Consider the following 15,194-nt stretch of genomic DNA (forward strand, 5'->3'; position numbering starts at 1 on the left):
TAAAGGCTGGGTAAGTTAGCTTTAGTTTTTAAGGCAGACACACTAGTGTAGTACGAATAGTCAGAATAAATGAAGCGGATAGCTCGATTTTGTATTTTTTCTAAGGTTAAAGAGAGGTTAGACTCGTGAGGATCCCATATTGCCGAAGCATATTCTAGTTAAGGACGGACAAAAGTTATGTATGCTAATGATTTGATGGATGGGGTGGCAAAACGTAGATTGCGCCGTATGAAGCCAAGGGTACGATTAGCTTCGTTAGCGATGTTCGTGATATGAGATGACCATGTTAGGTTTTTCGTTACAGTAATACCCAGGTACTTACAGGAAGAGACGGACGATACTTCTGAACCGAAAAGAGTGTATTTAGAAGGAGTATGCATCTGCCGACGATGGAATGAGATTAAACATGTTTTGGAAATATTGAGAGACATTAACCAACGTTCGCACCAAGTTTGGATTCGGTTAAGATCTTGTTGAAGAATGCCAGCGTCAGTACTGTTAGTGATTGGGCGTTAAATTACACAATCGTCAGCAAATAAATGGATGGTAGAGGAAATATTGGAAGGAAGATCGTTAATATATATGAGGAAAAGCAAAGGTCCTAGGACTGTACCTTGGGGAACACCTGAAATGACCGGGCTACGTGGAGAAGAATGATTGTTAGCATAGACAAATTGCTCTCTGTTAGTCAAAAAGTTAGAAAGCCATTCTAATACTAACGAATTAAGATTTAGGCACGATAACTTTAGTAGCAGTCTTTTATGCGGTACTTTATCGCAAGCTTTTTCGAAATCAAGGAAGAGAGTGTCAGTAGGAACGTTTAAATCAAGGTTGGAGCTTAGGTCATTAATAAAGAGAGCCAATTGGGAGTCACATGAACGTCTTTTCAAAAAGCCATGCTGGTTAGTATGAAAGAATTTTACGGAGACAAGGAATTTGACTATGTGCGAATAAATAATATGTTCCATTATTTTCGAACAGACGCTTGTGAGAGAAATTGGGCGGTAATTTTTGCATGAAACAGGTGAGCCCTTTTTGGGGTCTGGAATGATCTTACCAACTTTCCAATCTTGTGGAAGGACACCTGTTGATATGGACTGCTGAAAGAGGTGGCACAATATTACACTTACAGTGTTTTTAGTACTTTTAGGATTTTAGAATTTATGCCGTCAACACCAGATGAAGAAGTAAGTTTCAATGATTCAATAAGTTTCATGATTCCATTAGCATCAATTGTAATCTGTGGCATAGCTGGGTGGCCGAGAGCTGCGAAATGCGGTAAGTCACCGTCAGGTTCTTTAGTAAAAACTGAAGAAAAAACTTATTAAGAGCGTGCCTAGATTCGTGTTCCGGGATAAGATTGTTGTCGTCGTCATGTAATGTTAGAGGCTTCGAATGTGATGGGTTTATAGTTTTCCAGAACTTGCGGGGGTTGGTGTGCAACATGGAAGGTAGAACAGACGAGAAAAATGTACGTTTAGTTTTGCCTGTTAAAGATACGTATGTTTTTTCTGCAGAATAATATCTTTCCCATGCAGATGCGGTGTCAAAGCGTTTTGCGGATTGAAAAAGTCTTTTCTTTTTGTTTCTGAGCCGTTTCAGCTCTTTGTTGAACCATGGTGACGATGGTTTTTCGGTGATGGTGATAGTAGGGACATGTTTATCTATAAGTTGATGCATCTTGTTTCTGAAAAGGGACCAGTTATCTTCGATTGATCGTGCTGAAAAATCTCGGAGAACCCACATGCAGAAATCAGCTAGTTCAGAATTAATGGCTGCATGGTTGCCTTTGTCGTATAGAGTTAATGTTTTTTGTATTTTTTTTGTGTGTGACAACTGGCAGGAGTACGTGGATTGAATTACGGAATGATCACTGAGTCCTGGTAAATGAAGAAGCGGCGGGATGTTATCAGGGTGAGAAGTTAATACGAGGTCGAGTAAGTTGGAGGAATGATTGCTTTGTCTTGTCGGGTTTGATACGAGCTGGGACAGACCAAAAGTTAGACACGTGTTGACAAAATCGCTTTCGATGTTATCTTTACATGTAGTGGTGGAAAGGTCGGACCAGTTCATTGCAGGAAAGTTAAAGTCGCCAAAAAGAACAATGGGAGTATGTTGGTGAGCCGCTGTTATCGCGCGAAGTGTTTCGTGAAAATTATCAACAAAAGAATCGGTTAAATCAGGTGGACGATAGCAAACTCCGATGATTACGGGAGGAAATGAAGCGTGGCACTGAATGAACAATATTTCTAGAGGGGATGAAGTTTTAATTTCAGAACAACGAAGCGAATCATGGTTCCTATTAGTACGTCTCCTCCCCGTCTATTAGTTCTGTCGCGACGGAAAATGGTGTAGTTGGGAAAAACGGAAAGTATTTCAGAGTCATGTAGGGCTGATGTTAGCCAAGTTTCAGTGAGTATGAATATGTTGCTGTCTATTGTGCGCGTAAGGCTTTCAAGGGCGTCAAGTTTGGGCAGGAGGCTTCGGATATTAGTGTAAAGGAAGGACAAGGAGGAGAGCTTCGGAGTGACGGGAGGTTTATGCAGTAGCTATGGCGTGCGGTCGGCGGAGGGCGTGCGGACGGAGGAGGGCAGGGGGTGGAGGGGGACTACTTTCTGTGAGGAATGGTCGAAAATATAGACGAAAATATACCTCTGTCACACAATGAAAGCTGCTCCTGGAGATACGAAACTAGTAATGTATAAATTACTAATCCGTCCACTACTTGAGTACGCCTCCCCTGTCTGGAACTCGCACAAACAACGCGAAACTAACCAAATCGAGGCAGTGCAGAAGGAAGCCGTTCGCGCCAGTGGGGTGCGCAGCTGTGCATAGCAACCGTGACGTCACACAGCAACGGTAGAACGAGCGCGCGCGTCGGCGGTGGCAGCTACACCACCGCTCCTTCGCCAGACCTCTCGTTGCAGTCGAGTAAGTGAGACGCATGGCCAGTGATTCTGCGCCAAGCGTTTCGGGGAAGCGGCAGTGAGTTGACCACAAGGCTTTCGCCAAGCAGACTTTAGAATTTCCAAAGTGTATCCGTTACTTTTTTTAGGGAAGGAAATGCGCAGTATCTGTCTCCCACAGCTGCGAAACCAATAGAGCAGAGGTTTTGAAAGCAGAGGGTAATATTTGTAAACTGGTTCTTGAGGAGAGGAAATGGCAGTATCTGTCTCACACATCTCGGCGGACACCTGAACCAGAGCGAAGGCGCATAACTGCCCTCTTGGAACAGTGGACATCTCAATCGTGCTTTAAGCTACGTGGCGGTAGGGACCGATGCGCGGCGCATGCTTTGGCATTGACAACGTTGTGCCAGAAATGCTGCAACCTGCCAGGGTGGCAGGGTGGGTGGGGACTTTAATGTAGATATAAAGACAAGTGGAAATTATTAGCACTCATGCAGGAGAACATCCCGTTCTTTTCACTCGTAACGGCTCCCACTGGTGCGACAACCTCGCGAAATACTTGCGCAGACCTCGTCTTTGAGAACCAGGCATTGGTTCAGCTTGTCGAGCATATATCCATCTATTTCTCCGAGCACAAAGCTTCCTTCATGACAATCAAGAACTGTTGGTGGAGTGTTTCTTGAAGATGGAATATGTGTGAAAAATAACAAGTTGTCTGTAATTGTACATACATGTCTTGCTTGAATTCGTTGCCTCAATCTATCGAAAAGCTGACACAGCTGATGAGCTGCGCTCAAATATCGCATCAGGAAGTAACGTAGTCGTCGGCAATCTTTTTTTCGATTGCCAGTGTACTGGACTTAAGTCCGACGTATGGGGCGTTAAGGCCGATTCACACGACGGACCGTTCGCCCGCGGCCCGCGCATTACGTGTGCATACGTCAGCACTTTGAGGGGCGCGCTGTCGGCCGCCATCCATCCATGCATCCAGCGCGCCTCTCAAAGTGCTGACGTATGCACACGTAGTGCGCGGGCCGCGGGCGAACGGTCCGTCGTGTGAATCGGCCTTTACTGTTGTCACGTGGGAGTATGGATGCCGCCTGGGAGTTGGCTTTTATTTGTTTGCCTCCATACTGTGAAATAAAAAGAGTGAGGAGAGCTCAGTTTTCAGTCTCATTGTCTATAAGTGCTGTTCTACATATGTGTGTGTGTTTGGGACAAGCTCTTGTTTGGCAATTTAACTATCCTACGCAGGCAAGAAAGCTGGTGTGTCTATGATGCGTACCATGTTTTGAAAAGGTAGGGTACAGGTAGCGTAAAACACACGATGCGCACCATAATATAGATATATTTCTTTTTAATTTAATGTTGTGGGGCAAGTAGCTGCACTACAGAGATCTAGTTGGTCGATCTTAGCGGGAAGTAGCACGGCCATTCTTCATCGTGCATTTAATGTCTTCTGAGAGAATTAAAATCCCTCCCTGATTTGGTGGATAGCACCATCGGAAACACTCTGTTCTGCTGAATGCTTACCCTTGGGGCACCCAAGGTGGGCATGCACAAGAAGAAAGAACGGGGCGAAGCTCTCACAATGAATCCGACAAGTTTATTAGTTGCACGCAATAATTTGTCCATCGTTACATGCGCTGTTCAGGCTGTGGTACACGAACTGATAAGCAACCGAAAAGAGATATCGCGGAACGAGTTGAAAAGCGATTCCACGTTTCAGCACAAACAGCTTCGACAGTTGTCAGAGGCCCACTACCATGTCGCTGTCATCACGTTGCCTCTTGCTGAAGTTTCCAGAGTGTCAGAAAAGGCTACAAGTCTACACTTTTACAAATGGCTTCAGGGTCAAGGCGAACGCGACTACCACAGATGTCTTCAAAGTAACGGAGACAATGATCTGGTATTCAGTCCTTGTGCTCTTTGGTCACCCATAATAGGCATTCTGGAATATAAAGTGGAACTGCAGTTTATATAATTCGCACAAGTCTTCAAAAGTATGTTAAGGTAAATGACATGTGTGACAACTAAATAAAAGCAGTCCAAGCCAGGCAATGTTAAGGTCCCACAGAGAGGTATTGACGTAACTATTCTGAAAACTGTGTCGAGAAGGTTACTGATATAAGGTTTTTAATTCACATATGAGTGTTCAAAAGTGATTTTATTTTTATATGAAGTAAAATTCTTACTCCCTAAAGTGCGGACAAAATTTTCGCCATAATGACTCCAAAAAGATCGACGTTAGATGGAAGTGTCCTGGAGTAGTGATAATGTTAAAAGAAATTAGCAAAACATAAAGACACACCACAAACATTCCTCGTGCTATAATGCGATGACTCAGTAGATTAATGGCGAAGAAATGTTATTTTTCACCGAAGTCACCAAATGCGTTAAATATGGCAACACAAACGCGTTGATGCAGCATTACAGATATGCATTCAGGACGCCTCTAGCGAGCTTTGGTATTTCATCAACGATGAGCCGTTTTAAAACGCTGGCACATGACACGTGAATGGCAAACATAAATGAGCTTGCGTCGTCATCATCATCAGCCTGACTACACCCAGTGCAGGGCAAATGCATCCCCCATATCTCTGAAATTAACCCTCCCCTGTGTCAGCTGCGGCCACCCTAACCACAGATACGTCTTAATGTTACCCCGACATCTAACTTTCTGCTGCCCCTGCCATGCTTGCCTTCTATTGCTCCAGTACGTTGCTCTTAAGTCCAATTGGTTAACTTGCATTTCGCACTGCATACCCTGTCCATGTCCACTTCCTCTTGATTTCTACTACGACGTCATTAACCTGCGTTTGCTCCTTAACTCACCTCGCCCTCTTAGGGTCTCTTGCGATGTACCCGTCATTTTCCTTTCCATAGCTCGACGTGTTGTTGTTAAGTTCAACACTTTTCGTTATCCTCCGCGCTTTTGCCTAACACGTGCGTACCGGCAAGAGACAGCTGTTTTATGCCCATCTCGAGAGGGATGCCATTCATTATCTGGCAGAACCTGCCAAATGCTCGCCATCCCAATCTTGTCTAATTATTTCGCTCTCCTGATTGCGATATGCGGTCGCTTACTCTCGTCATTAGGCGCATTCACTTAGCACTTCCTGCATATCACTGCTAATTTTAAAATTCTTTTCTATTTGACAGACTACTGCTGAGCATTATAATGGTTTTCTGCTTGATAATTTTAGACCCACTGTTCTGGTGAGCCTCTCTAGTTGATTATACTTTGCAGTCCCTCCCGAAGTGACTTAGCAAGCCAGTGTCATGAGGGAGTTGAAGAATACTAAGGTATTGTCGGTTAAGACACTTCAACACAAGAGTGCACCAGGCCCTGATGGCATCACACATTGCTGGTCTAAAAAAAAAAGTATCAGATATAATTATAATTACTGATCCGCTGCCACATATCATTAACAGAATCCTATCAACTGGTACTTTCCCTGACATCATGGTAATTGACCGTGTTACTGAGATACCCAAAGAAGAAGACGAATACGACTTGGATAACTACAGGCTAATAACTCTCCATTAAGTGTCCTCGAAGATAGCTGAGCATCCGATTGACACTCGTCTCTACCGCTAGCTTAAACGCAATAAGTGATCGCTGAAGGGCAGTTGGGTTTCAAAGAAATAGATCTACCGAATGTGGCTTACAAATAGAAGAAAAGTTACTGGAAATTTTCTTTATTTTCTTCTTTACTGGCAATTTGTTTCTTACTTGAGAGGCCTACGATAGCTGCGCAGGCTCTTCTACTCTCTGAACATCCCTGCTTACATAAGAGGCAATGTTTGGACTCAGTCAAATGATATCCCCTGACCAGTGAAGGCTATATATAGAGGCCGGGCACACTCTGCACATTTGTTTATCATCCGACTGGCAGTGTGAATATGGTATATGTCGAGTATCCTGTGCGAAAGCCTGCCTGATCATTTCGTTGATTCAGATCTAGGGTTGACCTAATTCTATTAGTGATACAACAGTAACTGATATGCAACGAACAGTAAAATGATAGGTCTGTAATCTGTCTCTAATAGTGCGTAATGATAGGTCTGTAATAATCTAATAACATTTTGTCGCCCTTCTTCCAAAGCTCATAAGGCACTACATATACACGGCAGCCAGTTTCAGAGCACTCTCTCCCTCCATCCTTCAACATATCTGCTGTTTCTTGATCCTCACCAGCTGCTGTCCCACTTTCATTGCTATGTGATTTTGCCAATTTCATTAACAGGCAGATTACATTGTGTACAACATTGATTTGGGCAGAAATCTTCGGCCACTTCAACTACCTTATTGATATTCCGCTTGACATCCCCAACTTTGTCTCTTAGCGCATACATTTTATTTATGCCTAGTTTCTCTTCACCAATTCTAGGCTACGTCCTCTCTTCATAGTATGCTGTATTATATCCATATTAGGCTTCTATTAGTAGTTACTTTGCTCTTATTGATTAGATTTGATAGCTACGCCAATTCTGTTCTCTGGGTGCTGTCTGATGATTTCATCCTTCGTAGTTCCGTAATCACGTCTTTTGTTTCCTTAGAGAGGCTACCGGTACCCTGTCGGAGCATCCTCATGCCTATCTCTGCCGCGGACTCCTTAATGATAGCTAGAGAGTATTGTTGATAGCTAGAACATTGAGGTCATTGTCGTGATCTAAGGCCAAATAACTTTTATGAAGCAATATCCTGACCTCTACTTTCCCTGCTAACACTAATTCTTCAAGTGGCTTCCGTTTGACTAGTTTCTTGTTTTCATTCCAAAAAAAATTAGGCTACTGCAAGAACTTGCTATCGATTGGTCGCTAAAACGCATCCTTCCGAACCCGCCGCGGTGGCTCAGTGGTTACGGCGCTCGGCCGCTGGCCCGAAAGACACGGGTTTGAACCCGGCCGCGGTGGCTGAATTTCGATGGAGGCGAAATTCTAGAGGCCCGTGTACTGTTCGATGCCAGTGCACGTTAAAGAACCCCAGGAGGTAGAAATTTCCGGAGCCCTTCAATACGGCGCCCCTCATAGCCTGAGCCGCTTTGGGACGTTAAACCCCAATAAAACTAAACCTAATCCTTCCGAGGATTTTCACATCCTGCACGATGACAGGGTGAGCGCACAGTATGACGTCTATTTGATTTTTATTCTCATTATTTCGACTGTTGCGCGTGTGCGCGTCCTCTTCTCCCGTTCCCGGAGAAGAAATTATTTGTGAGCCGTAAAGAATTTCTCTCCGCCAGGTTTACTAATAACTCCTCCCTGATTTTCCTCGAACTTATGCCGTAGTCGCCTACTGCATGGCCTCCTGCCTGTTTCTTTCCTACCCTAGAATTCAAGTTATCCATCAGTACAGTATACCGTGTCTTTATTATGCTCATTGCCAATTCCATGTCTTCACAGAAGCCTACGACGATTTGTTCAGCATGGCTGGATGCAGGTGCGTAAGTCTGCTCCACTTTCAGCTTCTACTTTTTACTAAACCCTAAGCCTTTCCTTACTACTTATCCAACACCTAGTTCTCATCTGTCTGCTCAACCAGCAAGCCATAGTACGTGTCCAGCTGTTAGCACGTTATACGTCTCACCTATCCTACAAGCCTGACTAAGCCCTATAGCAGTCCGTTTAATATCCGATAGTTCCTCGAAAAGCACTTCTGGGTTTTCCAGACTGGATAACATTATAGTGTGCTTCCAATGAACAAGAGAAATATGCTGCTCCTAGGTCATTAAAACACTGATTTAATGCAACGTGTCCAGGTCAGATATGGAATAAAATATCGAAAAAAGCAAATGTGGCTAACGCAGTCAAAGCAGGGTACTTCACTTGTTCCAGCGGTGGTTTGCACAAGAACTCACCAGTAAACACCTACGCTCAAGATATAGGCTACGTGTGCTAGATGGCCTATACACAATCCTTGCTGGCGATGAAAAACCTATGTTGTAGCAATTATCATTCCTGACTGACAGTCGTCTCTTACTGACAGTCGTCCTTACTGGGACCCTATTATTTCTGCAACAAAATAATCAGGCGGCAGTAAGCGCCCAGACAAGTTTCGAGCACTGCGATATATGCCTCTGCAACAAACTTGTTCCGTGAGGCCTTCATGAGAAACTTTCGACTGAGTTAAACGGTTTCCCACAACCTATGGCAGCTGCATTAAAGGGTTATGTTTTATTACATGCATTTTTTATTAATTGTATAATGGTCCGAACAATGTCAACGACCGTAATGCCTTTATAAAACTGACAATAGCAGTGCGGTTGACAGAAGATAAAGTTTTTTTATAATTGTATTAACCAGTACCTTAGTAATAATCTTTTGAGCAGCGGAAAGCCAGCTGATTTTTCTCAATCATTTCAAGTACTTTGGCATCCTCTTTATTGTTGATTAAGCAAAGGTTATGCCTGTAGTTCTTCCAAGCTTCCAGTACGATGGGTGCTGAGTAGCACCATCCCCCCACCGTCCTGAACATACCTGTAGTAACCAGATAGTCTCCTGTTCCTTTTTCTTTGGGATTGCTTGCACACCTTTCTTGTCTGTTCCGGTACCGGCTCGATGCTTAACTTCCCTGTAACGCTTCCTCCATCAATATCGCATTGATATAGATCTGCTCAGAATTCCTGGGCAGATATACTTATCTGATCTATATTAGTAATTGCATGCCCTACTTGGTTCGTAGTGCGCATAACTCAACATTGCCTTGCCCAGTTCGTTCTTGACTGTTTCAAGGCTACCTGTGTACATCAGGACATGCTTGACTTTCAGCGTATGATACTTTCTTATGTAGGTTACCTTACGATTATTAATTACTTCCACAGGTAGAGGCTTTGAAGCCTTGAAGGTACTGGCTTACCGGCTTTAGATCTTACCAGTATCCGGATTTGTAACCCTACCCCCCTACATCTGGTGGGTACTTCGTAATGATATGTGGGATATTAAATTTCAGTGCTTGAACCCTAAGGTCATCGTCTCTTGATTAAGCGGTAGATCTCTCCTGCTGCGAGATTGGGAATTCTTTTAGATTCGCTTTGATCGTTAGCTAATTCGTGATCTTCTTCATTACTAGCTTTCTCCAGTCATATTTGGCTCCAGGATAAACCGAGACTTTACCATCGTACGGTACGGAAACCCTACCTGCCGAGCCCCTCCGCATTTTTTTCAGTATAGGAATGAGCGAGAAAGAGAAATTGCGCTGAATTTTTAGTGTTGTCATTCTCCGGTTTGTGAGTTAAATATTTAAGATTCCTAATTATTTCTTGTTGCAAAGTCTACAACGTTCCCCCTCAGCATTCCTTCCCCTCTGCATTCTTATTCAGCTCTTGCCCTGCATATGGCATGCATCTCTCCTACCTCCGCATTGAACTCGTCCGTCAGTACATTTTTCTGTGCTTTTAAGCTATGATTGAATAATGTACAACATTATTGCAGCTTTGGACTAATTTGCATAATCGGTGGATACGTGCGCGTAGGCCTGTAACATTTTCAGTTGGCAGCTCTAATAAACATAACTGTGATAACTGTTTCGTAGTTCTTACTGGTTCGATAGTGGTTTAGCCAATCAGTGGCGGGACATAGAGAAGACAGACGTTGAAAAATGCAAGCTTTTCTAAATGTGACTTCTCGGCAGTCCATTCAACCACGTTTGCACAATTGTAGCTCTGACTGCGGCAAGAGTTGTGTAATCCACATTCCGCCACTACACGCAGGGATGAAGACACATGTTATAGATAGCTTTCGCTCAAAACGTAGCTGCTTGCTATTTTTTTTACGACCACCTTAGATAATTGCACACTTTGGTAAGTGCTGACTGGTTCTCAATTGATAATTTGGGCACTCCGTCCTGCTTCCAAAGTTTCTCACTGGCCACATAGGCATCCAAAATGTCCCGTGCATGCATAAATATAATTTGTGCCAGACTGATTTTGTGAAAAGCTCTTAAGTGCTTTACGCACTGCCTGAACAATGAGGTAAGTTGTATCTTAACTATCGACTTACGGCTTCCAAGGTTGGTCATTTCTAATATGGCGCAGCTCTCGTGGTCAAAGTAGTCGGCATGGCCCACATGAACCTCGCCACGTCTTGCAAAATAAATGAAGGAGTACACCGCGAGTAGATAATGCCTGCCTAGAAATAGAATAAAAAATCAGACCATAGGTTTCGGCTTTTTTCTCAGCAGCTCTGCACAATGGATTCATATTTAGCGGAATTCGTCCAGATGGAGGAGCTTTGCAGCAAGGAAGTCATTCTTCATTAGCGTGCACCCAACGCAGGCATGCCGATACAAAACGAAGCTGCGCAGCTTTCAACGATGCCGTATAATGCCATCACATCTGAAATATATATAGCTTTGCTTTCTAGCAGCGTTGCTCAGTTTGGGTAGGTACAAATGAGTAATTGCTCCATTAATATAGGCGTTTATTAGCTGCACAATTTATTTTTTCGTAGTGGTGCTAACAAAATGATCAAACATCTAAATCCTATCGCAAAAAACGCTGTCCTGAAATACTTTAGTGTCCTACAGACAAGTTTTGAGCGCTATTCACTGCCAAATATATGGAACAGCTGTGGTCGGAGCTGCAGTTGAGATGACACTGCGCTTAGCAATGTTGTATTTATCGTTTAAATTGAGAAGATAATGTTACAATAGCTGAAACATACAAGGAGGCCAGGATGGTAGAACATACCCTGTACTCCAAATGAACTCACAAAATTGAGACGGCAAGCCATTATGTCAAGAAATTTGGAAATGTATTTTGCTCACTTGTATGTTGGTAGTAATTTAGAAAAAGGTGGACGGCAAAGATATGCGCTGAATCTTTTCTGTGGGGACCGGCCACAAAAAACGTTGAAAAAAAAGGAAAACAGTTCTTGGTTAGCTTAAGACACATACACTCGCTGCTGACGAGACATAGTTATGAAATGACTTTGTAAATACGCGGCTACATTTCCAGAGTGTCGGGACGTCTTGTACGAGCAGCTGAAGCATTTGTTGAAGCAGGTAAACTTAAGACAACAGCCTCTATCAGCGCTGAATTACGGGTAATTCCCTGATTTCGAATTTATCGCTGATTCCGAAGTTACACAATACAGGAGTCGATAAATCACAAGCTCCGGATATTTCTTTTCTCTTCCCCGCCTGTGCTATTCACTTTATAAAAGTACAACTTTTTAGGACCTCTTGAATCATGAGTTGTGGATTTTTGATATTCATTTTTATGCATCCTTCTCTCAACTTTGTACTGAGTTCACATGAAAAATATTTAATTTTGTGTTTCTTTGATTATCTTCATATCTACTTCAGATCTTATTTCTCCAGAACTGCGTACAGGCTAGCTGTACACACGTTCACTTTTCTGCCCTGCAGCCAAGTTTTTATGCACATTTATATTTATGCTTTCAGTACGTTGCATGGGATGTTTTGCTTTGTAATGCATTAGGCCGTAGGCCTCAGCGCGTACAGAGTAGCTGATTTTAGGCCAGGTGATCTGGAAGAAAACTTATGAGGAACAATGGAGTTGTGCACTGATGAAGAATAAAGTAGTATACTAGCACCACAAAATTAATACTACGAAGAAATCGGAGAAGATTGTCTTACTTATGAAAGCATTGAAAAGAAAGAAGTCAGGCTTGTCCGTGGCCCAGACGTGAACTGGAATATAAAATCTGTAAACGAAAATGTAAAAAAAATTACGTTTTCAGTCTATGTACCGAAATTAGAACCTGTCAATATTTTGCTCACGCTGCTTAAATATCCATCTCCTACACCTCTACCGAGAACCGTATGGGAATTCATGCGTCTCGTATGATCTCATGTGTTACATACGAGCTGTAAGTATCACAATTGTGTCTGGTGCGAACTCGGATTGAGCACACATATGTATGTCAAGGTATGTGCCCCGTAAGGACACATATATGCTTCATACAACCTCATATTTGTCACAAATTTGTCTCGTATAAACACATATGTGCAGCATATGCGCTATATGTGTCCAGAAATCGGCCTTGTATCAACAAATATGCCTGCTCTTAGACACTGTAATGATGTTTACAAAGGCGGTGATTCAGGCATTTTGGACTTTTACGTATGTGATTTTTTCCGCAAGCTATTGGCATGCTGTACACAGGCGATCGCCTACACCGAGCGAACTCGGTTTCATAATTATTCGTGCACCGACCCATTGAAAATTGGCAAGACCACTACCCTGCAAAAAAAGGTGTATGCACTTAGTATGCGGCGTCGGTCCTCGGTGCAGTTGCCTTTTTGTCCGTCCTTAGAGGCGACTACTAGTGAAATTAACAAAGCGAAAGAAGCTAGCCCTATTCGCAGCTGTACCAGGTCACACGTCCAAGCGGAGAATATAATCAACACTAGGCGCTAATTTCAGCAAAGATAGTGTTCGTTGAAATGGTTAAGTAAGTCCATATACCACAGCCTAAAAAACTTCTGGGAAGAAAAACAACCATTCTTAGCAATCTGACAAGCAAATAGTACCCTATTGCTCGTCATCATTCGCGTCATTGGGATCGTCAGCCTTACTAGGATAATGGCAGAAAATAGTTATGCCCCACATCTTACCAGTTATTCATCCTACGCATGCCGCCTATTGAAATGCATTTAGTTATCTTAAGGGACAGTCCATTTATTGCCTTCGCATTATATGACCTAGTAAAGTTTCACAGGTTCTTTATCTTCCTCGCACCAGAGGTGCCCCGCCAGAGACGGTTGGCAACTCGAAGACTGAAGCTTATTTCTTCGCACCAGGGGTGCCCCGTCAGAGACGGTCTTGTGATCAGTTGACACGCAGGGATAAAAAAGGCAATAACTGAAGATTTATTTACAAATATTTACAGAATATACAAGTTAGATACAACGGCAAAAAGACAAACAACCAAAAGGTGGATCTGGCTAATACTAGGGGAGGCCCCTACTCGGCGTTGCCGAAGATGCGTAGCATCTCACCTTAGCGCAGAACCCCGCTTCCGGCTCCGGGGCCCAGTTTTAAAGCCCTAAAGGCCCGGCCCACATTCCGTAACTTCCAATCATGTTGCGGCCTTAACATCATTGGTTCATCCAGGGCATGGCCAGCCCTCCAGCTTCCGTAAGGTAGAGCACTCTCTCCACCACAAAATAAAAACAAACAGAAATAGACATTCGTGCCAGCACGTGCGCGAATCGGTACCGCGGGGCGGGGTGGACACCCGTACTTCTTGGCGCGTTCGCGAGCGGCCGCGTTCCAAATAGGAGACGCTTCGCTATGAGCGCCCCCAGCCGCGTTCCGATGACCCCGCGTACACTACCGATCCCTTACACGCCCTTCCCAAGAGTCTACAAAGGGCTCAAATGCCACTTTTAGAATTACAGCAACAAGGGATCGGTCCAACTCATGAAATCGCCGCGAGGGCAACGTACATAGAGCAGTCACATATCGTGTGACTGCTCATCATCACAGGCAAACAAAACCTGACGCAAAATGCACACGCGCACCAACAAAACCAAACAGCAAAAAAAATGCAGACGGGCACCACACAACATTACGCAAAATGCACTCACACACAGTGGCATGCCTGCCGTGCGCCGTAACACGGCGTCCAAGTTCGTGGGTTGCACCCAGGTCAACACCTCCAAGTCCACACCCTCGTCCTGCTCGCGAACGAGCACACACACACACACACACACACACACACACACACACACACACACACACACACACACACACACACACACACACACACACACACACACACACACACACACACACACACACGCACACGCACACGCACACGCACACGCACACGCACACGCACACGCACACGCACACACACACACACACACACACACACACACACACAGGCACTCGCAACTGGAGCATTCAGTAGCACTCGCACGACGTCCGTAAGTGGCCACGTGAGCCTCCTTAGTCGCACCGAGCGTCCCTGTGTGCGTTTCGACCCAACACGTGTCTCGATCGACACGATTAACGCCTAATGTCCGCTACGCTCATTAGACTGGCGCCACAGAGGGGCGATAACTAAAAACTTGCTGCCCTCCAGGATCGAAGACGTTGTGGTACTCGATGGGTCCAAATCCCTGATCACGCGACGCCCTTGAGGGCACGCTCTCTTCGGCGCACCAATACGAGACGCGTGCTGCGTAAGGAGCACAGCCCCTGTCCAGTGTAATCATATCAGTGCGGCCGCTTCTGCCACACGGGATTTGGCGTACTGCAGCACGGAAAGTACTGCTCCACGCGCTGATTTTCAACGTGAAGGCCACGC

The 15,194-nt window shown here is 44.3% G+C and overlaps 1 pseudogene; it reads right to left on the minus strand.

Moving 5' to 3' along the window:
* Positions 1–4,729: 4,729 nt before the first annotated feature.
* Positions 4,730–15,194, minus strand: part of LOC149360836 (uncharacterized) — a 40,135-nt pseudogene continuing 29,670 nt past the window's right edge.

The sequence above is a fragment of the Amblyomma mixtum genome, chromosome 2 (genome assembly GCF_055824585.1).
Source record: "Amblyomma mixtum isolate Tamu chromosome 2, ASM5582458v1, whole genome shotgun sequence".
Classification (NCBI taxonomy): Eukaryota; Metazoa; Arthropoda; class Arachnida; order Ixodida; family Ixodidae; genus Amblyomma; species Amblyomma mixtum.